At 40.9% G+C, this 17,436-nt stretch overlaps 1 protein-coding gene across 8 annotated transcripts in view; it reads left to right on the top strand.

Moving 5' to 3' along the window:
• The window catches only part of FHIT (fragile histidine triad diadenosine triphosphatase), a 1,457,066-nt gene that overhangs the window by 16,016 nt on the left and 1,423,614 nt on the right, over positions 1-17,436 (top strand). The window lies entirely within an intron of this gene.

Raw genomic sequence — 17,436 nt, 5'->3', positions numbered from 1 at the left:
TGAAGAATATTTGCATGGATGCATCATGACATCCCTGATTCTTTTCTTCGGATACACTCTCAGAAGTGGAAATGCTGGGTCATATCGTAAGCGGTAGGAGTAGCTCCCTCGTCTTTCCACAGTTCACTGCAAGAGATGCTACCTGTGCACCTAGACTCCCCACTCACAGCATCTCCTGGGTTCTGTTTCCCAAGAACGTCAGAGAATCCTGTGGAGCCAGAAGCTGGTGGGGTAATTAAAGTCAGTCTTCAGGCTGGACTTGGCAATCAAAATAAACATGTTGGACTACCAGGCCCAGCCTTCACATGGTCTTTATTAGTTAGTATGTTACCTTGTCAGCTCAGAATGCCTCCAGCTGCAAGTAACAGAAAACATGACTCCCAGTGGCTCAAAAAAACAGAGGATCATTTCTTCCCCAGAAGAAGAGACCTAGATGTATGGGGAGTTGGGTGGGGGGTTGCGGAGGAGGCTGGCTGTGGCTCTAGTTCAGCAGCTCAGAGATGTCAAGGATGTATCGACAGTGTTCTTGGCTTTTTCTTACTAGTCACAGGATGACTGCAGCTGAAGCAGACGTCATGCGTGTGTTCAGGGAATCAGGGAGGGTTGGGAGAAGAGAGATGGAAGTGATACATTCTTGATCCTAAGAATTGTTAGCCTGATTTTAAAAAGTGATGCTTTTTTTTTTCTCTTATTGCAGAAGTAATGTATGATCATTGTAGAAAATATATTTCACCCATAATCTTGCCACCAGGAGGTAATCACTGCTCTCATTTTGGTGTTTATCCTTCTAGTTTAGTTACAAGTGCACAGAAAAGTGGGATTACCCATTGATGGACTGCCTTGTAACTGGCCTTTTTAATCAGCATCCATCTTAGTGCCTAGCACCTGGTAGATGCTTTACAAGTTTTACTGAAAAAAATTAATGAATGATTTCAAAGATACACTATGAATATTTTTCTGTATCACCAAGTATTTGTTCTAGAGTATAATTTTTAAGAGCTGCATAACACTCAATTGTTTGAATGTTCCATAATTTCTTTGACTGATTCTGTTATTTTAGGTGTGGACTTTTTCAAAATTTTAACTATGACAATTCTGTAGTGAATGTCCCTCTGTTTGTTGAACAGAATGAACATCTCTCATTATTTCCTTAGATAAATTCCTTTCAGAAGTGGAATCACTAGGTCCAAGGTCCAGTTTTAAAGTCCTTGGTGTATATCATCAAACTGCCCTCTTTGTATGCACCGTTTTATATTATTGCCCACAATGAGAGTTATTATAACCTTGTTTTATTTTTTTTATTTTCAGTAGACTTAAATTTTTTTTCTGAGTAGGTAATGTATTCATCTGGTTCAAGAATCAAAACAATAGGAAAAGATATAAAGTTTTGCTGCCCCTGTGCCCATACCCCATCTCTGCCCCCATTTCCCTTAGGGTAGTCACTTTGGTTAGTGTCTTTTGAGCTTTTTCTGTATTTTTTAATGTACATAGGAAAATATGTATCTAAATTACTTTTCCTTTTTTACAAAAAAAGTAACATGCAATATACACTCTTCTGTACCTTACTTTATTTGGTTTGACTGCTGTATAATGTTCCATTATGTGAATCACTCCATAGTTTTATTTATCTATTCTCCAGTCTGGCCTTATTTGAAACCCGTATATTTTCAGCCAAACCAGGCCCAAATGAACTGTGATATTCTGGCCCTGCGGCAATACCAGTAATAGGAACAGGCTGCCTTATCTTAATTTCCTAACCCTACTGCCTGGCCTGCTGCACATTTTGACTTTGCTTCCCAGGGTGTAGTTGGCAGGGTCTGAAGTATTCCGAATCCAAGGAGAGAGAAAATTATAAAGGTGGGTTTCTCCTCTTTGAAGACCCCCTGCCCCTCAACCCCCCACCAGCTTGGCTTGTGAGATATTTCATGTTCTACTTTGGGTAAAGAATACCTCCTCCATTCTTATCCAAGGGATGGTGGCTCCTCTAGGAAATGATGTCCTGTGTACTTTTCTTTTTTTTAAGATTTTATTTATTTATTTACAGAGAGAGACACAGTGAGAGAGAGAGCAGAAGCAGGGGGAGTGGGAGAGGGAGAAGCAGGCTTTCTCGTGGAGCCGGGAGCCCGATGCGGGGCTTGATCCCAGGACCCTGGGATCATGACCTGAGCTGAAGGCAGACGCTTAACGACTGAGCCACCCAGGCGCCCCTGTCCTGTGTACTTTTTAAGGAATTTCATGACATGGTTCAGGCCCACGGTGTGCTCCTTCAAAAGGCTCTGGGGAAGAATCCTTCCTTGCCTCTTCCAGTTTCTGGTGGCTCCAGGCATTCTTCAGCTTGTGGCTCTGTTTCCTTCACGTGGTCTTCTCCGTGTCTTTTCCTCTTCTGTCTCACACTGACATCTCTCTTTGGGGGCCACCGTCTGGCCCACCACAGGCTTTGAGTTTACTGCCCTGATTCCTGAATGTGTGCTCTGCTCTACTCTGTCCTGGGAAGTGCCACAGAAAAAGCCCATTTTCTCTCCCACATGATAAAAGAAAGGGGCTTTCTTGCTCAGTGCTGCCTCTTCATTGTTCTGCACAATGCCTTGTGCAGTGCAGAGGAAGTGCTCAAATGGAATGTCTTCATCAATGAGTGATCCACTGAATATATGAAGGCAGGTTTTTTCTGTCTCTTTTTCCTTTTCTCCGGGTTGAATCTCTCCAGGCACTTCAGTTGTACCTTTCGTGAAGTTCAGAACTCTCCACCATTCTTGTTGCCCTTCTGTAGGTACTTTCTAACTTGGCCAGTGTTTCTCTTAAAATATGCCTTCCAGAATGAACTCTAGGTAGGAGCTAAGCAACAGGATTCTCATGGTCTGCATATGGTATTTTTTTAAAAAGTAGCCCTAGTTGTAAGGATGTGGAGAAAAAGGGATGCTCATGCACTGTTGGTGGGAATGCAAACTGGTGCAGCCACTGTAGAAAACCGTATGGAAGATCCTCAAAAAATTAAAAATAGAGTTACCGTATGATCCAGTAATTCAACTACTGGGTATCTTCCCAAAGAATATGAAAACACTAATTCAAAAAGATATATGCACCCCTATGCTTATTGCAGCATTATATTATGCTAAATTATGGAAGCAACCCAACTGTCTGTCGATAGATGAATGGATAAAGAAGATGTGGTGTATATACACAATAGAATATTACAAGGCATAAAACAGAATGAAATCTTGCCATTTGCAACAACATGGGTGGATCTAGAGGATACAGTGCTAAGTGACGTAAGTCAGAGAAGGACAAATGCCATATGTTCTCACTCATATGTGGAATTTAAGAAACAAAACAAGCGAACAAAGGAAAAAGAGACAAACCAAGAAACAGACTCTTGACTATAGAGAACAAACAGATGGTTACCAGAGGGGCAGTGGATGGGTGGGGATGGGTGAAATAGATGAAGGGGATTAAGAGCACACTTACCATGATGAGCACTGAGTAATGTATAGAATTGTTGAATCATTGTGTTGTACACCTGAAACTAGTATCAAACAGACAAACAAAGTAGCCTTGGCTTGTGTTCATTTTAGAGCAACTGCTAAATTCATTGCTGGTAATTACTAGATAAGGACATAAAACAACAGCAACAACAAACTCCCTATACTAGTAGCCCCACTCAGTCATTGAGATTTTTAGGGCCAAATTCAGCCCTTAGTTAAATGCAGTTTTGATTGATTCTGGATTCTGGGGATGCATTTTGAGATTGGAAAAAAAACAGTCCAAACGTAACACTTTGGGGTTTAGTGGAAAGGGCAAGCATACTCATGAATAAATCCAGTTTTCCCTCTCCATTCCAATTTGTTAAACCCATGGAAAAAAGTTGTGTGCTGTAAGAGGGACAAATGATGATCCAAAGCAGTTTTTTTTGCAAGAACAAATCAGGATTTTCATGACCAAGTATTAGAGAAGAGAACCTTTTTCTTCTTAATTTCCACCGTTGGGGCAGGTCGTTGGTACTTTTTTTTTTTTTTTTTTTTTTGTAAATCACATTTACCACCTCTTGTGTTAATTTTCATGTTCTTGTACCCTGAACAAATTTATGCTCTTGGTGTTGTATATGCTGCAAGTTTCATTGCTGTCAAAACATATTTTTAAAAATAACCCATGGGTTTTAACCAGTACAGTCAAGATCAATTAGATTTCTTTAAAAGTAAAATCTACCTTAGTATTTAGATCGGCAAGAAAATGTGGTTATGATAACTTTTGCCCTTATGTGGCAAGATAGGACTGAGGTATACCAGTGCTTTTTAAAATGTTTCTTTTAATTAATTTTTTTAAACTAGGGGTGAAAACAATGAAAAGATACTAACTCCCAGTGGTGAACTTCACGGCTTCCTGTACTCCACTATACTTTCTACTGCAGCTTGAGGCCTTGGTTTCTTGGAAGGGAAACATTTTGAAGACAAAGGCCCTCTGCTGGGAACTCTTCCCCCTCACCTCTTACCTGACTACTAATTCTACTTGACACCTTAGCTTAAGTGTCTCTTCCACAGGGAAACTCACTCTGACCCATAAGAGTTGGTTAGTTATTTAGTAAGCCCCCTCAGTACCTTGTACTTCATCAATTTCAATCTCTTTGTTAATATTTGTCTTTTACCCCAGACTGCAAACTGTGCAAGGCAGGGGCTCTGTCTCTTTTCAACACTGTACCTGCCTTTGTGTCTGACTCATAGTAGATACTTAATAAACTTTTGTTGGCTGATTGGTCAGAGGCTGAAGAAGGGGTTATGGGAACAATTCGTTTAATAATAGTTGCATGTGTGTATGTGTGTGTGTGTGTGTATGCACAGCTAATAGTGAGTGCTGTTTTCTTTTTTTGGGGAGGTGGGGGAGAGGGGTACCACTGCATCAAATTACTGAAGTGGAAAGAACAGTTGACATTCTGTTTTAAAGTGACCATGTATTTGACCCACTTCTCTAGTAATGTCATCACGATTGTATCTCATTGCTGTGGGTTCTTGGAGGCTGACAGGCGGAACAAGTTGCTTCAGCTCATAGTCCTCATCTGTCATACAGGAACAGCTTGCAGATTCTTATTATGTGAATGAAATATGGAGAGAGGGATATTTTTCTTCCTGGGCTCTCAGGGTAATTGAAAGTAACCATATTAGGGCACAAGGGGAAAATGCAGGAAAACGAACGGCTTTTGTGAAGAGCAACCCATCGGCTCTCACAACTGCAGGTGTAGAATCTCCTCTCTAAGTGCAGAGGCTAGGGAAGTGTTCCCTGTTATCAAAAAGCCTAGGGTTTGAGCAGAACATTCTTTCAGTAAGGAAAATGCCTTGGTTCGTGTTACCACTCCTCAGCTCCCTGATGAGCTGCTACCACGGCTGCCTTTGGAGGTACATCCCATGGGACCCAGGGCATGCGCTTTGTATGTTCTTTAGCTAGGGAAGGAAACTGTTTTAGTATTCCAGATCAATAAACTGTAGTAGAAAATTGGAAATGCTATGAAAAATCATTAACCCGAGAAATTCTACTGTTCCCAAGTTTTGCATCAGAAGAAATAAATAACACTTGACTGCTCTTACAGTTCATAGTTTACAAGCTTGGCCCCTGGTGAAACAGAATATCAGATAACACCGCGTTGGTGACACTTTGCCTTCGAAAGGGCCAGTTCTGCAGATGTAAATGGAGCTTTACAGAACAGTTTTAGTTCACAGGAAGGTTTCCACTTCACACTGGTCAACAGTACTAACGTGGTGATGGAAAGCAAGATACAGTTCAGCAGTCATTCAAGTCATGACTTTGTTATATTTTGAGATAGCTTTAAAATCACTTAGTCAAATAAAACTCCAAAGTACTGTAACTGCCAGGTTGCTTTATCTAATTTATGAAACAGAGGCAAAGGAATCAACAATAACCCTCCATTTACCATTATTAGATTAGCTATTACTGAAACCGCAGAAAGTATATAACCCTTTACTTTGTGTTCACTCGAATTTGGTTATTAAGCTTTGATGGAACTTTCATTTAACCAAATGCCTTTGTTTACGACAATAAACATGTTAAGTCTTTTGTGTTCTGAATTTGATATGACCATTTTAGTACATGCCTCCTGCAAAGGCATGTTAAAGTTGTAGATTCTATTCATTTGTGTAATGTCAAATATTTTCAATTCAATCCAGTTAGGGTCTTGCGTTTCTTCCCAATTTTAAGAAATGCATCTTTTCTCTGGTAGGCTTTCCTTTTTCAAGAATAAACTAGGCATTAACAAACATAGCAGCTCCATAAAAATTGATTTTTCAAAATTAAATAAGCATCTGGTGGGCTGAAAATGTTTTATACCTGATATTTAAAAGATATTTTGACTATTGCCAAAAGGAATCAATTCCTTCATGCTGTCTCCCTTGCGGATGCCGTCATATGCCACTGTGTGGTGTAGAGCTCAGGCTTAGGCTTGGATTTGTACCTCAACTCTGCCACTTTACCTGCCTGTGACCTTGGACTTCACCTCTTCCAGAGGTTTGTTATCTCTAAATGCCCTTTCCTCAGTGTGCGATAGAGTTCTTAATAGTACTTTTCGTGTTATATATGGGGGGATGCATGTAAAGTCCTCAAACGTGTGATTATTCCTGTGTGTGTGTGTGTGTGTGTGTGTGTGCAGGTGTGTGTGTCTACACTCTACCTATGGGTTGTTACCTTAACTAAAACCCCATACTGATTCAGAATTCAGTTATAATAGTGGGAATGCTGTTATCCTTTCAGGATTTCATGTTCTGGTATCAGAGAGAGAGAGAGAGAGAGAGAGAGAACATGAAACATTGTTACCATTTTGGATCTATTCAGAGCCACAGTTTGAAGACAAGTCACCATGAAGGTGGCTGTTTCAATTGCTGAGATTGGAACCCAAGAACCAAATCCATATTCCACAGAAGTCTTGCTTTTAAGTTGGAACTTTATTTCATTTCCTTGAATTGATGTAAAAGCTAGGATAAAGAGTGCTTTAGATAAGTGAGCTAGAAATATATGGATTTCCCAATAAGAAGGGCTCCTACTGACAATTTGTTGCTAGTTTTTCACTGGCTCCTTCCCACATCTATTAAGCTACTGTCTAATTGCCTTGCTGTCTTTGCATTTTTCATCCTTAACTCTGTCCTTTACCTCCACATTTTTGGGGTAGTGGAGACAGGTTTGGAGAACTCTACTCTATCTCACCCATGTCCTTTGACCCATAACCCATAGGGGAGCGACAGGAGGTCAGGCTGGGTGATGTGATCCCTGACATTGGTTTCCAGCAAATTTACATGGTTCTTATGGGGATGAATTTTTTTTTCCTCATCTGTACTATCTTCTGTTGGCTTGAATAATGAGTCACAGAAAAATGAAAACTTCTTTAGCTGTGAAAGTTTCAGCAAGAAAAAATGTTAGGCCATTGGCATTAGTATAATGCAAAATAAGATAGCATTTAAAGATAGTCTCTGCTTCAGCATCATATTGACAATGCCCCTCACTTGAGTCAGGGACTGGGGACTTACTGAGATACACCATCTGGCAAAACACGGAAGGCCAGTCTTGTGCCAACTGAGAAAGCTGCATCAGTTCCAACTCTTGTGTACTTTGCACATTATTGGATGCCTTGCAAAACGTTTATCACTTTTTAATTAGTAAGGACTAAGGGATTTTCATACCCCAAAGAAAATGTCAGCCGCCCAAAGATAGACAAATTATCCAATGGATCATAAGGGGCAGTAGGTATTCAACTTTGAGCTTGCACAGAAACAAGGACAGTTGCATACCAGGATCTTTGTTGTGGGACATGTGTTCTTGGTCTGTCTGGGTGGAGCTGGGGATCTGGGCTTTCTGTTCTCTGACAGTTCCCCAGCTGGTTTCTCCTGCAGTATGGCCAGGCCTTGAGAGCACATGCCAAGAGATCAACTCTGTTCTGCTCCTTGGCCTATCATGTAAACCGTGGCCTGTAATGTTCATTAAAATGAAAATTTGTCGGATGGAATTTGCCCGACTGGCAGAATAGTTTAAATGTCAGATGTTGTTAGGCCTGGATATAAATATTATGTTTTTATTGTTAATTAATTGCAGCGCCTCAGTACCAGTGATCCAAAATCCAATTTAGTTTGCAATAGGCCTGTGGATAAGGGCCAGAGATAATGAATGCAGAGGGAAAAAATGTATTCAGAGTTCCCATTGTATCTCTCAATGTCCTCTTAGAAAAATAGCAAATTTTGGTGTGTCACTTTAACTCAAAGGGTACAAAACAGAACAGAATTAAGACTCATTGTCTTTTGAAACCTCTCAACTGTTACTTACTGTTAACTCTGTTCCACCGCTAGCCCCGAATTGGTCCCCGCATCAAAATCCCCAAATTTGCTGCTCTGTCTCCTTTCTGTGATTTCCCCCACGTGGCTTCCACCCCTGGGTCCCTTGTTATGTTCACAGCTCATTTCGGAGTAGCAGAACTGAGGTATCAAGTCCCGTAGTCCTCTTCATTTCTCTTTGCTCTGTTCATTTTCCTCTCTTCCGTTCTCCATCAATCCTCCTTTTTGTCTTCTTTTTGTCCTTTATTTGGGTCCCCAGATTCAGCAGCCTATCTGTAAGTCTGCCACTGCTTGTTAAGATCATCTTGCTTCCAAATTGTGCTGGTGGCTGACTACCACTCAGAGTAACGCTGCAGAACTGTTTGCATTAGGAAGGGGAGCAGAAATCTTGCCGCTGGGGCCCAGACCTCAAAACTGACTGTGGTCGCAGAGCCATGAGCCAGCAGGCATTTGCCACCACCATTCCCAACCAATATTTTGTGGAGTACTTGCTCTGAGCATGGCATCTTACTCCGCCACCTTCCTGGTTTCCAAAGGCAAGAAGAAGTGGGTGTGCCAGGCAGAGGAAGACTAATTAAGACTTTGGAAGGCAGGACTAATGTGATCCAGTGGTCAGGGACCCTCATTTAATTCCTGGCATCCTGGTCCATGCCAACCTCATTCTGCCCCTGTGATTAAGCCAGCCGAGAAGCAGGGAAGGGAAGATGAACTTTGGTGTGCTCTGAGTTTCCCTGTCCAGCAGTGTCTGTCAGATTAAAAATGAGAGGGAAGGAGGCCAGAGAATCTTCCAGATGGAGAGTTCAGAGGAGGGCACCGCCAGACTCCCTCTCCACAGTGACGTAGCTGGGCCATCGGAGCACCGGGCCACAAGCCAGGAGGAGCACAGCCTGTCGCCTGACCCTGTAGTAGAGTGGAGGCCCCGCAGAACAGTCACCCTTGGTTTGGGGTGGGCACGTACTCAGACCAGGCCCACACCAGCACGTATGCGGCGGAAGCAGAGCATTTACCCCAAGATCTGGGTCAGTCTGGGTAGAGGATGGGCTCTTCATCCTGGACACCTTGTAAGAGTGTGTTCCCCAAGGCGTATGGGCACTGACAAAACCAAATGGGGAGTTGGGTGTTCTCCACCCTCCTCAGTTTCTCCCTTTCGATAGCATCGGCTGTGTAGGAAAGGTGACCTTCTATGGGTTGGCAGCAGCAGGAATAGCAGTGGCCATACATCCTCGGATGGCTTCGCTTGTGGACGGCAGTTCCAGACAATCGGGGTTTGGTGAGGACACACTGCACAGACAGCCACTCCCCACACCTTTTGGTAGCGTAATTTTGTAACTGGTTTCAGCATTCATTAAAAAGTATCCAGGGTGGATGCTCCAGGAACCGGATGAGATCTGTTTTTTTAGACTCAGGCTGTCTGAGGTCTATGTCAGGATGAGATGATAACGAATGAGGTTAAACACTGAATATCTGGCGCGACCTTCCTTAAAATGGATTATTTTAACATTGCTTCTGTACAACCTCAGTTTCTCTCTGAGGTGACCCTATTTTTCTCAAAATCAGGTTATATTCGAGTTTGGGGAGGGTTTGTACTATTGGGAGCAGAGCTGTTTGACTTGAAATGTCATCCCGTTTTGAGGAAACATACCGGGGCCACGTTAGGGCATCACTGTGCAAATGTCACATTGTCAGAATGTCTCCCCCTGGGGTTAGACTGGCCATGGTACTTCCCAGCACTGTTTGGCTGGCCAGACAAAGCCACTGCCTCCCCAGAGCCAGGGTGCTAATCCGGCCAGGGTCACGCTCCCCAAGATTTCATGGAATTTGATTTGTCACTAACTCTGAATTTTAATATGCTAATTATTGGCTGATTGGTATGCAGCTCCTTAGACGTCACCTAATGGTTTTCCAGAGCTCATACTCTTGGCAAATTTACTTTTCTGGTGTCTGGCAAATATGACAGCATTGAACAGGTGTGGCGATGGTGTGTGTGTGTGTGTGTGTGTGTGTGTGTGTGTGTGTGTGTTGTGCATACAAGTATAGGCTTCCATAGAGAGAGATCTTTTCATCTTAGGAAAGCCCTAGAATACAAGTTAAGAAAAGAGAAGAAAAGAACAAACAAAACTAACCCTAAGCTTAAGAATTTTCAATTCTAAAAAAAAAAAGAATTTTCAATTCTAGAGGTGCCTGTCTGGCTTGGATGGTGGAGCGGGTAACTCTTGATCTTGGCGTTATGAGTTTGAGCCCCAAGCTGGGTGTAGAGATTACTTAAAAAAAAAAAAATCTCAAAAAGAAAAAAGAATTTTCAATTTTAATAGTAAAGCAAACTTACAATATTCCTTTATTAAGCAAATGTTATTGAGTGTATGTTATGTACCAGACACTGTTCTAGAGGATGTGGATTCAGTGCAGAGCAAGATAGATGTTGTCTGTATCTTTGTTAAACTTAGGGTCTAGTGGAAAGATGTCCACATATATTTTGACAATATTGATCAGCTTTCTAGGTGAATAACAAAACTAAGAGTTATTCTAACCACCCCTCTGAACTCTAAATATATTAGAGTTTCACAAATTCTGAATTAGAAATTCTATTAGAAATACATAAATATAAATATTTTGAAATAAAACTTCTAGGAATATATCTGAGAAATGTCAAGTTTCCAGTGTCTTTGCTGCTGTTTCTTGTGAGCATTTAAATCAGTATGCAGATTTGCAAATAATTCCATGTGTTCAAAATATTCATTTATCATCAGGTCCTTTAACCAGGGCTATGTTTTCCAGCTGCCTGGTTTTCACCGATACTTAGAAAAAGGTTTAAGAATCTCCTCTTAGTTGGAAATGAGCTATCGTTTGAAAGGATGTTGCAATAATTTGTCGGCAGTAACAGCTCACTGAACGTAGCATAAGAAGGAAGATGAGGGCTGAATTTATTCAGTGTCTTCATTCTTGTGTCTTGTCTTCATTCCCCAGCGAACAGACTTTTTTCCCAGGTATGTAGATAATTGTTAAAGACGTAAAGGTCAATAACCAATCCCTTAACGTGGCTGTCAAGCCAGGTGAGGGCTGCAGAATGCAACAATGGAGGGAAATCCCTCAGTTCCCAGGCAGGGCTGTGTGTTAAGTCAAGTGTAGTTGGATGGTTCCCAGAGATAGGTTTCAATTGGGAAAAAGATGAATTGTGAAGGAAGTTTCTGTATTTGAGAACGATGCTTGTTTAAATTCAGGCTGGTTTTTAAGGGAGCTGGGGGCTGGGTAATGGAGTGAGGGGCTTGGGGTTGGTGAAGATTTTCTAGGTGGCTATCCTCTGAAAAACGAGCAAGAAAAATCAGGGTGTTATTGGCCCATACTGCTCTGCCTCCTTGTTTATGTCTTTTAGGAGCCGCTGAAGCCCAAACCTATTTGGGTTGATTTAAATCTAATCTGTCTTGCAGGAGGTCATATGACTGTTACAGAGTCTGTCTGCTCCAGAACAGAATGGGGATGAGCTAGGCCTGAGGGGAATGGGAAATGGTGTACCACCTTGCAGCTGCAGGTGAAAAGGTTTTCATGGCCTGTAGAAGTTTAAGTCCTTGGATTTTTGGGTCAAGGCAAACACGGGAAAGAGAGGACTACTTTGAGTGGCTATTCCTGACTCTGGGCATTGAAACCAGAGTTTTTTTGATCCTGACCTGCTCCTATTTTGGATACGTAGCACAGCCGTGTGGAAAATGCTCGGGCACCAGAGAGATGTACACTTAGACTGTAGAATCCACTTGTACTTGTCTACTCAACATGTATTTACTGAAGGACTGTTTGGTACAGGTATAGAATCTGGGGCTCACAATGCACGGGCTGGTGTGGTTGGTTTGAACAATAAAGGCCATAGGTCTTAAGGAGTTTAGACACTAATCAAGGTGATAAAACATACGCAGGAGAAAGTAATAATTTAAGGCAATACCACGCATGCCAGTCACACGGCATTATGTGATCAAGATGAGCGCAAAGCTCTGTTATTTTTTTAAGATTTTTTAAAAAAAGATTTTATTTATTTATTTGACAGAGAGAGACGTTGCGAGAGAGGGAACACAAGCAGGGGGAGTGGGAGTGGGAGAAGCAGGCTTCCCGCCGAACATGGAGCCCGATGTAGGGCTCAATCCCAGGACCCCGGAACCACAACCTGAGCCAAAGGCAGATGCTTAACGACTGAGCCACTCAGGCGCCCCCCAAAGCTCTGTTTTAAGACCAATCCCCCCACCTATCCCTTTTGATTTTCTGGGAACTTGCAGTCCTGGTTACCCTTTCTTGCTCTTCTGCCCTTAGGTTCTTAGTCCCAACGGGATCTTCTCATTACCTTTACACACACTCAGGTTTTTTTCCTGTTTACAAAGTACACAAAGAAACACTCTTTCAGTCCTTTATCTTCCTCCTGTTGTTATTCTCTCTCTCTTACCCTTCACACCCAAACATACCTAGGATTGTCCTTACTTGTCTTCTTTTTAATGATTTCTGCTTATTTTTTAACCAACTCCAAACGAATTCTGTCTCAACTAGTCCAAGTTCTCATAGAGTTCCTCAGTGACCTTCACATTGGGCATTTTAATTTTTTAATCTTTAAAGATTTATTTATTTGAGAGAGAGAGTGAAAGAGAGAGCTAGAGCACAAGTGGGGGGAGGTGCAGAGGGAGAAGGAGAGAGGGAATCTCTAGCTGAGCTCAGAGCCCCATGCGGGGCTCAATCTCACAACCCTGGGATCACAACCAGAGCTGAAATCAAGAGTTGGACACTTAACCAACTGAGCCACCCAGGTGTCCCACGTTGGGCACTTGTAGTACTTCTATTACTTGACCTTTCTGTGACACTTAATGTTTTTGTTTTACGTCTCTGGCAACTGTTTTCTCTCCTATGTGGGTATCATCCTCTCAACATAACTGCTGAATGTTCAGCTTCCTCAAGGATCAGACCTTCCCTTCCTACTTTATACCATCTCCCTGGACAGCCACGTCCATACTCAACAGTTACTTCCTAGGCACAGATAACTCACTACTCCCAAGCCACCTGTCTGAGCTACAGACAACACATATCCAACTCCCGATCTGGACATTTCTTTTAGACATCTCTCAGGAACCTCAAATGCAATATATCCACAACCAAAGTGGCAATATGGGCTCCAGATGTGGACTCTTGTGCAGTGGGATTCACTGAACGATCTTGTCTATCTCCAACTCAGAAAGGGAAACTATCCTAAAGATTGTAATGTTCAAACATAGGTTTAAAATCTCTTTTCATAATTGATAATAACTTTAATGCATTGTGATCAGAGAACTTTGTTTGATAGCTGGTTTTTTTTTTTTGGTATTTGTTGTGACTACCCTTGTGGCCTAATACATGGTCGGGTGTTCCTTATGTTCCACATGCACTTGTAAAGAATGCTTTGGCAGATTGCATTTTCCACGGGTGGTCACACCAACACATTTACCCAGTCCCATGTGCTCATGTTACTGAGCACTGACCACCACCCCTCCTGCCAAGAGATGGAGCCTTTGTTCTCTTCCCTTGAGTCTCAGTGGGGGTTTGTGACTGCCCTGACCAGTGGAATGCTGTGTAAATGGTGTTAATGTGACTTCCAAGCCAAGGCCAGAAAGAATACAGCTTCTGCCTGGCTCCCTCTCTGGGAACTCTTGCCTTTGGAACCCAGGCACCATGTTGTGAGGCAACTCAGTGTACATGGAGACGCCACACGTAGGTGTTTCGGCCCCAGTTAAGGTCTCAGCTAACCTTCAGCAACCACTGGCAAATGTTTGAGGGAATGAGCTTTCTGGTGATTCCAAAGCCCAACTTCCAAGTCTTTCAGCTGAGGGCTTGGGTATTGTAGCATACGGAAACACTGGCTCAATCAGTCGTTCACTGTCAGAATTCCTGTTCTGCGGAAACCATTGAGACAATAAATTACTATTTTTTAGTCACTAATTCTTGGGTAGTTTGTTATGCAGCAATAGATAGCTGATGCAAATATGTATTCTATCACTGGTAACTTCTATTTTGCCTAGTAGTATTTCCACTAGCTTTCTTTTGGTTCCTATTTGCTTGGTGTATAGTTTTCTATACTTTCCCGTTCAAACTCCCTTTACATTTTAGATGTGTTTCTTATAAACATCATATAGCAAAGTTTAAAAATATCAATTAAAAATTATTTTAACATGTATTTAATCCATTCACTCTGATTTGTGACATATTTGAACTTACTTTAAATATTTTCTTTTGTATTTTCTATTCACTGTGCTTTCCTTTTGCTTCTTGCCTGCTTCCATTCCAGTCTTCTGTAGAGAATTGGCTGAGTTTTCTGTCCTTTATATTGTTCTGTCCTTTATATTGTTGGTTTGGACATTTCTATTATTTTGGTGATTACTCTTATGTGTTTTAAAATTGTGAAATGGACCATACATATGTACAAAATAACGTTTGGAAGTGTACATCTACAGCATTTATTGTATTGTATTCTCTTATAATACAATATAAAATAAACTGAACATCTAGATACCTCTTCCCTGGCCAAGAAATAGAGCATTACCATATTCCAGAATCTTCCCCAATGCTTCTCATTATATCTCCTCCCTTGTCCTAAAGCTAAACGTCGCTTGTATTCTGTGTAAATCATTCCCTTGCTTTTCTTTATAGTTTTTGCCACTTTTATATTTCAAAACAAGATAGTATGTATTTTACCTTTTTGTACATGTTATATATATAGATTGATATATATAGTCTTCTATGACTTGCTGTTTGTTTTGTATCATATTTTTGAGAGACATAGATGTTGATATGTGTGACTTGTTTCATTGATTTTTCAAAGCTGTATAATACCCCATTTTAAGAGTGTAAAAATATATGTATTCATTGTACCATTGATAGATGTATGGGTTGTTTTCAGGATTTCTTGGCATTCTAGCAATGATGCTCTAAACATTTTTGTATGCATCTTTGTGAGCATATATGCAAGGGTGTCTTTGACTATATACAATGAAAAAGAAATGCTGGTTATCCTTAACAGGTTAGTCAGTAACTTTAATACATATCTTTAACAGTTTAATTAGTATCTGTCTCTTCCTTCTAAGCAATTTATTCCCCTCCCTTATTCCATATAATTGCAGCCAACAACTCATTTCACCTTATATGCAAAGCCTAAAAATTGGTCATTATTGTTGTTGGATTTTACAACCAAGGCTTAGTAATTATTATTCAATAACCATTATTTATTTATTTATTTATAAATATTTTATTTATTTATTTGACAGAGAGAGACACACAGAGAGAGGGAACACAAGCAGAGGGAGTGGGAGAGTGAGAAGCAGGCTTCCCGCCGAGCAGGGAGCCCGATGTGGGGCTCGATCCCAGGACCCTGGGATTATGGCCTGAGCCGAAGGCAGGCAGATGCTTAACAACTGAGCCACCCAGGCACCCCAGTACCCATTATTTATTATTAAATTTACTAGATTTACCATCATGCTTGCTAATGTTTTTATTCCCCATTGCATTTGCTCCTCATTCCTTCCATCTGGGGTCAATTCCTTTTTATTCAAGTATGCCTTTTAGTATTTCTTTCAGCAAAAGTAAACTACTATGAGCAGAAAACAATCCTTTTTTTTTTATCCCTGAAAAATGTCCTTATTTCTCTGTCGTTCTTGAATGATAATTGGTTTAGCATGGCTATAGAATTTTTGTTTAACTTTTTTTTCCCCATGGTACTTTGAACATGTTATTCCATTGCTGTCTTGCTTTTATTTTTGCTGATGACAAGTTGTTTTGCAAGGAGTCTGTTTTTTCTCTCTGGTTGACTTTAAGACTTTCTATCTCTGGTGTTTTGTGGTTTCTTTCTGATGTATCTACCTGTGGATTTGCTTTTATATATCTTGCTGAGGTCTTGGTGTCCTTTTTTCAAGAGGATTCATGTCTCATTCTAGAAAATTTACATTCATTATCTCTTCATGTTTGTCTTTTCTCTTTCTTTTGAGCTTGGCTATTTGGATAAATATGTATTTAAATTATCACCATATTTTGCTTAACATTTCTGTGTTTAAAGTGGAAAGGCATACAGGTCAGTCTCTATGTTGGCAGACCATAAGTCTGTCATATTTTACAAAATGGAGTATTATACTATTTATCCAGTTTTCCCCAAATTCTGTTTATCCCAAATTATTTTTCTCCTAACTCCATTGCAATCCATATAACAGGGGAAAGGGGAAATTTCTGATGTTGTCTCATGGAGGGGCTTTATCTCCATAAATATTCCAGGATTTATGTCACAGCCCAGAAGTCTGGTCTTGGTCTTTAGTGACCATACATCAGCAGTAATGGGTTCTTTGGTAAGGGCTAAAGCAAGTCTTTAGCAAAGCTAAAGCAATGTCCTTCGGACACTGAAGGAAAAGAAAAAGAACCATGGGAAAACCATGGATTAGTTGGCTGTTCCCAACTACCACACTATTAGGAGATATTAGGACTTAGCCAAGAATGACAGAAAGAGGAATATTCCAATTACTTTTGACCATATGGAGTCACCATATGAGTAATGATGTACTGATATAGAATGCTATATCAGCCCCTTGAAATATTATTATGATAATAGTCCCTCGCTTATCAACTGAAGATACATTCTGACACCCTCAGTGGGTGGCTGAAACTGTGGAGGGTACTGAACCCTGTATCTATCTATCTATCTTTCTATCTATCTATCATCTATCTATCTATCTATCTATCTATCTATCTATCTATCAATCAAACTGTGATAAAGTTTAATGTGTAAATTAGGCACAGTAAGAGATTAACAACAATAACTACTAATAAATTAGAATAGTTAGAACAAAAATTAGAACAGCTAGAACAATATTCTATAATAAGTTATGTGAAGAATGTGGTCTCTTTCTCAAAATATCTTACTGTGCTGTACTTGCCCTTCTTTGTGTGATAATATGAGATGGTAAAAAGCCCACGTGATGAGATGGAGTGAGGGGGATGACGTAGGCACGGCGAGTAGTGTGAGGCTACTATTGACCTTCTGACAGTTAGAAGGAGGATCATCTGCTCCCAGACCGCCGTTGACTGCCAGCAACAGAAACCATGGAAAATAAAACCTCCACTAAGGTGGGGGGAGCTCCTG

This window comes from Zalophus californianus, chromosome 1, assembly GCF_009762305.2.
Source record: "Zalophus californianus isolate mZalCal1 chromosome 1, mZalCal1.pri.v2, whole genome shotgun sequence".
Classification (NCBI taxonomy): Eukaryota; Metazoa; Chordata; class Mammalia; order Carnivora; family Otariidae; genus Zalophus; species Zalophus californianus.
The sequence above is the reverse complement of the archived record's forward strand: the minus strand, read 5'-3'. Positions and strand labels throughout refer to the sequence as shown.